General features: G+C 32.4%; 1 long non-coding RNA gene across 1 annotated transcript; it reads left to right on the forward strand.

The window, feature by feature from the left end:
• The first annotated feature begins 5,817 nt into the window (after positions 1–5,817).
• LOC135622174 (uncharacterized) lies at positions 5,818–6,703 on the forward strand. Its single transcript, XR_010490999.1, has 2 exons — positions 5,818–6,218; positions 6,345–6,703. It is a non-coding gene; the product is annotated as an uncharacterized LOC135622174 (long non-coding RNA).
• Positions 6,704–9,864: the final 3,161 nt, after the last annotated feature.

Raw genomic sequence — 9,864 nt, forward strand, 5'->3', positions numbered from 1 at the left:
CGTCTGTGACTTTTCAACACATTGTTGGCCCATTCGGTAATAATAAGTCGAACTTACCATGCTCACTTCAAAGTCATCCTACTATAAATTCACTAGCTTACATGCTGTAACATCTCCATAGTCGTACCTTAATTGAGCAATATCATAAACACTCAATTGAAGTCGCCATGAGATTGTCACAAAAGTAAATTTGATAAATCAAGTTTGATAGGATTAATGAAGTTTATAATAAAAAGAGTCCCTCCCATCAATATCATATCTTAAGAAATCATATCATAATAAAACAAATATTATTTAAAAATAATTTTATTAATTAGATTCTAAATCTTTGAAAAAATATTTTACACAAGCACATAAATTTTATAAAATAGGTAAATAAGTCTAATAAACATAATAATACCACATTAAGTCTAATTGCTAATGTGAGTCATACCGATCGTTTGTCATAAATTTAATACTTTCTTCTATATACCATAACGCTATTAGTCCTTCCTATTATAGTAAAACATGTCTCTTATAATTTATCTATTTATCAAAATCCTATTAGCACATTCAATCATAATATGTACATACATGAATATAAATAAGATAGCAGAAATAAATAATTTTAATTACATAAATAAAAAGATCAATTATAATATCTACTTAAACATATATCACCATATCTTTTATGGGTTATTCAAAAACCCAATCATAATAATATATTCTTTACAACTGCTTTAGACTATAAGTTTTAAGTGAATGAATTAGAAATCAATTATAATATAACTCATGTTTTTAATTGATATTAATTATTTCTAAACTCTTTTCTTTAACCACCAAGTATTTTTTACCATAATGCATAGAATTGCTAGAGTACTTGCTATTCTTATATAAAAAACTACTATGATATGTCACAAATTATCTTCAATGACTTGACAATTAAGTCTGATCATATCAAGTCCTGAGATAAAATTTTACAATCATAAAGTTTGATTAGTAACCTCAAAGCATACCATAAAATCAGCTTTTATTATTAAAAATATAATAATATATTACTTAATAATAAAATATAAAGTGGACTTCTTATTATAGAGGTAATTTATAAAATCAACATTTGAAAATACTATTATTCCAAGCTAATCTATTTTCATATATGTGAGCATATAATCCTTCGTCTCTTCTATATATCATATTATTTTCTTTGTAACAGATAACTCTAATATATATTCAGTATTCTGACTACAAAATTGATATATGGTTTGATACAAGCTTGAGCATAATAGAATTTCAATTGCGCATACATAATAAATATTTTTTCTTTATCAGATTTTTTAATGTTATTTTAAAAACACTTGGTTTGATCAAAATTTTTAATCTAATCATTTGTTGAATAAAGTTGTATATTAAATCACACTATGACTAGATTAATAGATATTTTTTAAGATAACCTAGCAATCCTTAATATCTATCACTAAATATCTCAATACTAATTACGTAAGATGCCTCATTCATATCAATTATCTTAAAATTCATTGTGAAATTTTTTTTTGGTTTGGTACAATGAACCATGATCCCTATTAGTAAGAAAAATATTATCTACATATAGACCAATATAATAAATTAGCTCCTGCTAATTATCATATCTAAATATTGATCAATAGTATTTTTTAAAATTTGAATAAAGTAATAGTATAAAAAAACTTTATACATGATTATGTAGAAGTTTGTTTAATATCATAAAGGATTTTCTAAATTTGCATACCAAATTTTATTTTTTTTAATTTTCTATACGAATCGTTTAAGTTATCTATATAAATCTAGATTTTCATATAAAAAAATTATTTTTACATTCAAATAATGTAACTCAAATCATAATAAGCTACTAATGTCATGACAATTCTTAACAAGTTTATTTAAAAAACTAAAGAAAATATCTCGTTTTGATCAATGCTTTCCTTATGAGTAAAAATTTTGACCAAATATCTGATTTTTATATCATTGGTTATTACTCTTTGAGTCATGTTTATATAATAGACTCTTTTATAGTTATTAGGTAATTCGATGAGTTCTCATTTACTATTTTAGTTTATTGATTTCAACTCTTTTTTTCTGCACTATATCAATTTTCAAAATCACTATTTTTCATCACTTATGAAAATAATGAAATATCCATTTGATTAATATGTCATAATATGATTCCTATAGATATATCACATAATAATAAAAAAATAACAGATCTTTTTTTCTTTTGAGATATTCTCAAAACTACCTATTGTGTTTGTTCTATAAGATCATTAGCGACGATACCAACATCATGTGGAAATTCATCAATGTTATTTTATTATTCAATCTCTTCAATTCTTTAAGTGATTTGAGGAATAACATTCTCTTGAAAATAATAAAATAGTACTATCATATGAATATCAAAAATTAAATTATAAGATTTTCACTTTTACTATAAAATATGATGAGATTAAAAGCTTCTTTAGTCATCCAACTACTGAATATCCCAATGCTTTTGGAGTTTACGTGATGCTGGCTTAGCCAACCCTTGTAGAGGGTGTTTAATTTCTATCTCTATGTGTGCCACTCTTGCTGGGTGTTTAATATCTATCTCTTTGTGTGCCATGATGAATAAGGATGAAACTATTTGTTATTGGCATCTATGTTTAAGTTGGGTGTTTGTTTGAGTTGTGTGAAATAAAATCTATTTTCAATTATATGCCACTACTAATAATATGACGTGTCTCTTTGTTAACATTTGTGACTTTCAAACACACCGTGGGTCTATCCGGTAATAATAACAAGTCGAACTCGATGTATCAATTAAAAACAATAAAGAAATACTTGTACTTCACTAACTTATATGATATAACATCGTCATAGTCATACCTTAATAGAGAAATATCGTAGATACTCAATTGAAGTCATGATGACATCATCATAAAAGTAAATTCAATAAATAATGTTGGACATGATTATTTAAAGTCATAACAAGCCTTTTATAATCAACAAATTCTTCTAAGTGGATGACCATTACAAGGAGGGTAGATATATACATTTATATACTCTTTAAAAGAGATCGAAATTGTGAAAAGAAGCATAGCATCATAAATTTCAAGTGCTAATATGGTATAAATTATAGCATATAAATATACGATCATAAAAATTATAATTTTACTATTTATTTTCTCTCATCCATTTTTGAAGTCAAAATCTAAACTACATTATATTTGTTATGGACCGTAGCCTTGAACAAAACTATCATATTTTGCGCTAAATTTGAGATACATGTAGGTGTGTCACTCACTTGAGAAAACCTTATATTTGTATCAAGCCAAATGTCATGATGTTAATAGATTGATTCGATGCTTTTATTTTTATCGTTTTATTGTATTGTATACATCATTTTAGGCTTAAGATGAAACTACTAATATTTGAATATATTGTCATTCAAAATAAAAATCCGATAGTCATGATGAAATTTCAAATAATGAATTTGGATGGGCTCTCAAGTCATATTTGAAAAGAGGAGGAGCATAAATAATTATAATAACAATAAATTATTATTATTATTATTATTATTATTATTAACCCAATAAATAATGTTAGTTTGGCTTGGAAGATCAAAGTCATACTTTTTGCGTGTGTTTTAATTAAAATATGACCAAATGAAGCCAATAGTCGTGCATACTTCGACATAATTGAAAGGCTAGAATATGATTTCTGATATGTTATGTGATATGAGATGCATACATGCCAATCTGTATATTATGGATTCTAATCTTGGTGCATTCAATATGTCCCATGTTGGTTATATAGAGAGGATAATCGAGTTGGTGTACATGGGTGGAAGGATCGACTAAAGAACGATCGTGAAGTTTTAAATAATGACTTTGATGTTATATTAATTTACTGACCCCCAAGTAGGAGAAGTATTGAATTCTTTCAAACACTTAAATGGTCACTATGAAAGTTTGAATGTTTTTTAAGATTAAGATGTCATCTATATATGAATGTATCCATCGAATATCTACTCAATTTAAATTAAATATTGACTATTAATTTTTTTTTAAAATTAATTATAGATTATTCTGGTCTCTAGACCTAAAAAATTTATATTAGAATCCCTATAATTATAAAAGTAAAATATTTAGATCCATTTACCCTAACGTCATCGATCTTACCGATGAAAACATAAAAACAATAGGTAAAAATATATATAAAAAAAAAATTTCTTTGTTGTTCTCATACTATTGTTGCGATATTTAAGAAGATACAAAAAATATATATAAACTAAAATATTGATTTAAATATAGCAAAACTATTAGTATAATCATGTGTCTCCTTGTACATGTATAGAATTGGTAATAATTGATTTAAATTTAACTTCCATTACTCAGAAACTTGAACTTTCCAACGGTCAAATTTGAAGGATACATTATTTTCATATACAAGATCGATGTAATAGTGTGGTGGATGGGAATGGATCATCTACAACGTCCCTCGGAAGATTAAGTTCATAGTATCGCTCTGTTGGTCTTTTAATTATTCTTCTATGAAATTTTAAATAATGACTTTTATGTCATATTAATTATTCTAGAAGAGTATTATTCTTCTGTGAAGTTTTAAATAATGACTTTGATGTCATATTACGAAAGTTTGAATGGTTTTTAGATTAAGATGTCATCCACACAGAAGTATTTATCGAATATTCAATCGATTTAAATTAAATATTCACTATCAATTTTTTTAGACTAATTATAGTTTATTCTCTATAGTTATACCTTATTATCCTGGCCTCTAGACCTGAAAATTTAAATTGAAATCTCTATAATTATGAAAGTAAAACATCTAGGTCCATTAATCCTAACGTCAATGATTTTACGGATAGAAATATAAAAATAATAGGTAAAAAGATTTTAAAAAAATTATTTTTTTGTTATTCTCATTCCATTGTTGTGATATTTAAGAAGATAAAAAAATATAAATTAAAATCATGATTCAAATATAGCAAAACTATTGACATAATCAAGTATCTCCATGGACATGTATAGGATTGGTAACAATTGGTTTAAATTTAACTTACATTACTAGAACTTTCCAAAATAAGTCTATTGCAGAATTATGAACAATGGTATGATCGTTTGAAGGAGTCATTATTTTCAGATACAAGATAAATATACTAATGTGGTGATGTCAAATTTCACTAGTTTGGCTTGGAAGATTAAGCCCACAGTATTTCTATTATGGTATTTTAATTAAATATGACCGAAGCACATTGGTCTACGAGACAAACATAAATTCATAATGAAAGACTAGAAGAGTATTATTCGTAAAAGTTCTTTAATCAAAATAAAATAGTAAAATACTCCCGGGAGTCTTCTGATCAGCATGCAGTGGAAAATGATCAGCCCTATTTGTTTTGTCCAGTTTGAATTCAAAGGTAAGAAGGCGGTGTTAAGATATCGCACAGTCATGTTTGAACCGAAAAGGAAGGAAAGAAAAAAAAGAAAAGAGAGACTGCTTGATGTTAATACACGTAGAAGATAGGATCATTCGTATAAAGATTTAATGCAAACCATTCGTATTATAAACGAAGATGAGCATGGAGTGATGATATTTCTACCAACTTTGGATTGAGATTGACTACTTGGAAGTCATATTTTAAGTAATCCAACCTATAATTGGTCAATATGAATCCAATGCTTTAAGTAATACAAGTTCCATTCATACATAAATATTGGACAACTTGATGCACCTTTCGGTTCTATAAATACCCCCCCATCCATCCTCTCTCCCCCCATCGAGTCGACTGTGTTTGCATATCATCCGGTGTGAGAGGAGTTCCTTCATTCATAAGCTCGCTGATGGTGAGAGAGACGCTATATAGATACTCTGCCTCCACCGAAAGAATATAGCTTTGCTTCCTTTAGATGGAGGCCTATCTATTATGTAGTACTGCAGTTTCTATTCTACTCTATGTGGTTTGTGATGGATGATGCATGGTGGTGCAGGCTTCAAACCATATCAAGACGGTCGCGCATGCCCGAGGGGGCGTCCGCAAATGTCCATGCGACAACGAGTCTCGTTGGGCCATGGAACCTGCAGACAAAATCACTGGCATCAGCATTGGCGCTGCTTCATGCGTAAACTCCATTAAGATAACCTTCGACATCGACGGAACCACTCGTGTAACTCCCAGATATGGAGGCCCCGGCGGTGAACTATTCCAGGCATGCCTCTCCGACCTCCATCCATCCATCCATGCATCTATTATTTTGCCTTCCCCTCCCTCCTACTAATACCTGCTATCAAATATATAAATCGCTAAATGTATCATCGCTCTAATTGCCTTGCAGTTTACTCTCATGCAAGATGAATACCTCACCTCCGTTTCTGGGTATGTCAAATACGACTGTTCTGAATTTCCATGCGTCTCTCAGCTCACGTTTACCACCAATCTTGGAAAGACATACGGTCCATATGGAGGTGGGGGTGGAACCTTTTTTGAAGTCAACGTAGAATATGACGAGATTAAGGGTTTCTTTGGACAAGCAACTACAGAGTATCTCACTGCATTTGGAGTCTACGTGATGCTGGCTTAGCCAACCAATGTGTGCCATGATGAATAAGGATGCCAATGTCTGTTACTGGCATCTATGTTTGAGTTGGATGTGTGTTTGAGTAGTGTGAAATAAAGTCTATCTTATTAATACTATGATGTGTCTCATTGTTGACATTTGTGACTTTTCAACACATCATTCGCCCATCAGTAAATAATAAGTCGAACTTACCATGCTCACTTCTAAGTCATCCTATTATAAATTCACAAACTTATATGATATAACATCTCCATAGTCGTACCTTAATAGAGCAATATCATAAACACTCAATTGAAGTTGCCATGACATTATCACAAAAGTAAATTTGATAAATCAAGTTCGATAGGATTACTTAAGTTTATAATAAAAAGAATCCCTCCCATCAATGTCATATCTTAAGAAATCATATCATAATAAAACAAAGATTATTAAAAAATTATTTAATTAGATTTTAAATCTTTAAAAAAATATTTTACACATGCACATGAATTTTATAAAATAGGTAAATAAGTCTAATAAACATAATAATACCATATTAAGTCTAACTGCTAATGTGTGTCATAGCGATCGTTTATCATAAATGTCAAACTTTCTTCTATATATCATAATGTTATTAGTTCTTCCTATTGCAGTAAAAAATATCTCCTATAATTTATCTATTTATGACAATTCTATTATAAATATTCAATCATAATATGTACATACATAAATGTAAATAAGAGAACAAAAATAAATAATTTTAATTATAAAAATAAGAATGTCAATTATAATGTCCACTAAAATATATATTATCATATCTTTTACAGGTTATTCATAATCCCAATCATAAGAATATATTCTTTACAATTATTTAGACTATAAATTCTAAGTGAATGAATTAGAAATCAATATAATGAAACTTAAAACTCAAATTGACACAAACTTAATTCTCCATTAACTGATCATAGAAAGGGACTGTATTTAATTGCTTGACATAAAAGCCAGGCTACAATATTATTTTGTGATATGGGATACATATATGCCGTTCCCATCGATCATGGATTCAAATCTTGATGCATTCAATATGTCCTTGCATAGAGTGCATAATCGAGTTGGTGTACAAGCATGAATTCATGCATGGAAGGATGGATTGCAGCGTGCACGCATGAAGAAAGACCATGAAGTTTTAAATAATGACTTGGGATGGAGCTGGACTTTGAAGTCATATTAATTTTAGATTAAGATGTCATCCACACATGAATAAGAGTAATGTGTCCATCCAATATCCACTCGGTCTAAATGAAATATTGACTACCAGCTTTAGTCTGAATTAGAAGTCTCGATCATTTCACCTTCGATCGACGTTGAACAACCTCACCTTGATTCTATAAACACTCCCACTCGCTCTCGCCCCAGTGTGTGCATATCATCCGGTGCGAGAGGAGCTCGCTTCAGAATGGTGAGATCGAGAGAGAGCTCCGTATATTTGGTTTGCTTCCTTTGCAGGGAAGCCTAAGTAGTACACATTGCAGTTTCTATTCTACTCTATTTGGTTTGTGATGGATGCATGGTGGTGCAGGCTTCAAACGTGATCAAGACGGCGGCGCAAGCTCGAGGATGGGGCTTCCGCAAATGTCCATGCGATAGCGAGTCTCGTTGGGGCATGGAACCTGCTGACAAAATCACAGGCATTAGCGTTGGCGCCGCTTCATGCGTAAACTCCATTAAGATAACCTTCGAGATAGACGGCACCACTCGCGTAACTCCCAGATATGGAGGCTCCGACGGTGAACTATTCCAGGCATGCCTCTCCAACATCAATCGATGTACTTTCTAATCAGGCTGCCACCTGATAACAGATACACTATAGCTAAGTGTATCATTGTTCTAATTGCCTTGCAGATTACTCTCATGCAAGATGAATACCTCACCTCTGTTTCTGGGTATGTCAAACACATCTGTTCGGACCTTCCTTGCATATCTCAACTCATGTTTGGCACCAATCTTGGAAGGACACATGGTCCATATGGAGGTGGGGGTGGAACCTTTTTCGAAGTAAACGTAGAATATGACGACATCAAAGGCTTCTTTGGATTTGCAACTACCGAGCATCTCACTGTATTTGGAGTCTACGTGATGCTGGCTTAGCAAACCCGCTTGGAGGGTGCTTACTATCCATCTCTATGTATGTGATGATGAATGAGGATGCCATCGTCTGTTACTGACATCTACGTCATATCGTTGGAGTAATGTCAAATAAAAAAGTCTACCTTCATGCATGTGTCACTTTCATACGTGTCTCTACTAGTGAAATTATGTGTCATTGGTATCATTTGTGAATTTTAATTAGAGCATATATTGTATTTCAAGTGCCACGCAGCTGAAAGAGAAATAAAAGTTCTTGAGAGAGATTTCCTTTGATAACAAAGAGTTTGATAACATAGAGAGTTCTTCAACTGCATAGCACTCTGCTCAGTTAAAGAAAATTTCTCTTTCACCATTTATAAATAGACTTGGAATATGCTTTTCTCTTTACATTTACAATTTCATTCTTCATCTCTCATTTTATCATGGTATTAGAGCAGTGAGAAAAGCGAAATTTCGCCCCTACCTCTGGCCAGTGACCAACGCTCCACATTCTCAAGAGGCTCCGCGGTCAATCCTCATCTTCCTCACTATGGTAGTCTTCGCTGATCTGTCATTAGTCAGCGGACTTGAGGAGAACAAAGGGGACGCCTGTGCCCTCAACAATTTGCATGTCAGGACTCAGTGGTCCGGCGCGCTCTCCTTCGCGTATACGTACCGTCGTGCCACGCATAGCACCACGTGGATCACCACTGCGTGCACAAACTCAAGCCACCGCAGTCACCCACCTCTCACCTCCCACCTTCCACCACCACCAGCGCCCCATCACTGAACCTCTGCTCCAGACCTACTCTGCTTCCGTGCACTGGACCATCAGGCAGCCCTCTTTGTGGACCTGGTCGCCATAACTCTCTCACTGGGTACCATTGACTAGCTCCTAGCTCTCTCCCTCCGGTGACTTCGCCTTCGGATTCTACCCCACCGACTCCCAAAGCCGTCGTCTGGTTCACCAACCGCTGGCCTCGACAAGCAGCATTTGGAACCTTTCCACGCTACTTGCTGCATCATTGCCCAGATTCCTAACTACTGATCTGCTGCACAAAGATCTGCAGCTGTCTTGCACAAAGCTAATCTCTTCCTTCAAAGACCTCATTTGCCAACAATCTACCTCAGGTGACACGGATCTGCACCACCACTTCTGCTTCCCTGATCA

The sequence above is a fragment of the Musa acuminata genome, chromosome BXJ2-9, assembly GCF_036884655.1.
Source record: "Musa acuminata AAA Group cultivar baxijiao chromosome BXJ2-9, Cavendish_Baxijiao_AAA, whole genome shotgun sequence".
NCBI lineage: Eukaryota > Viridiplantae > Streptophyta > Magnoliopsida > Zingiberales > Musaceae > Musa > Musa acuminata.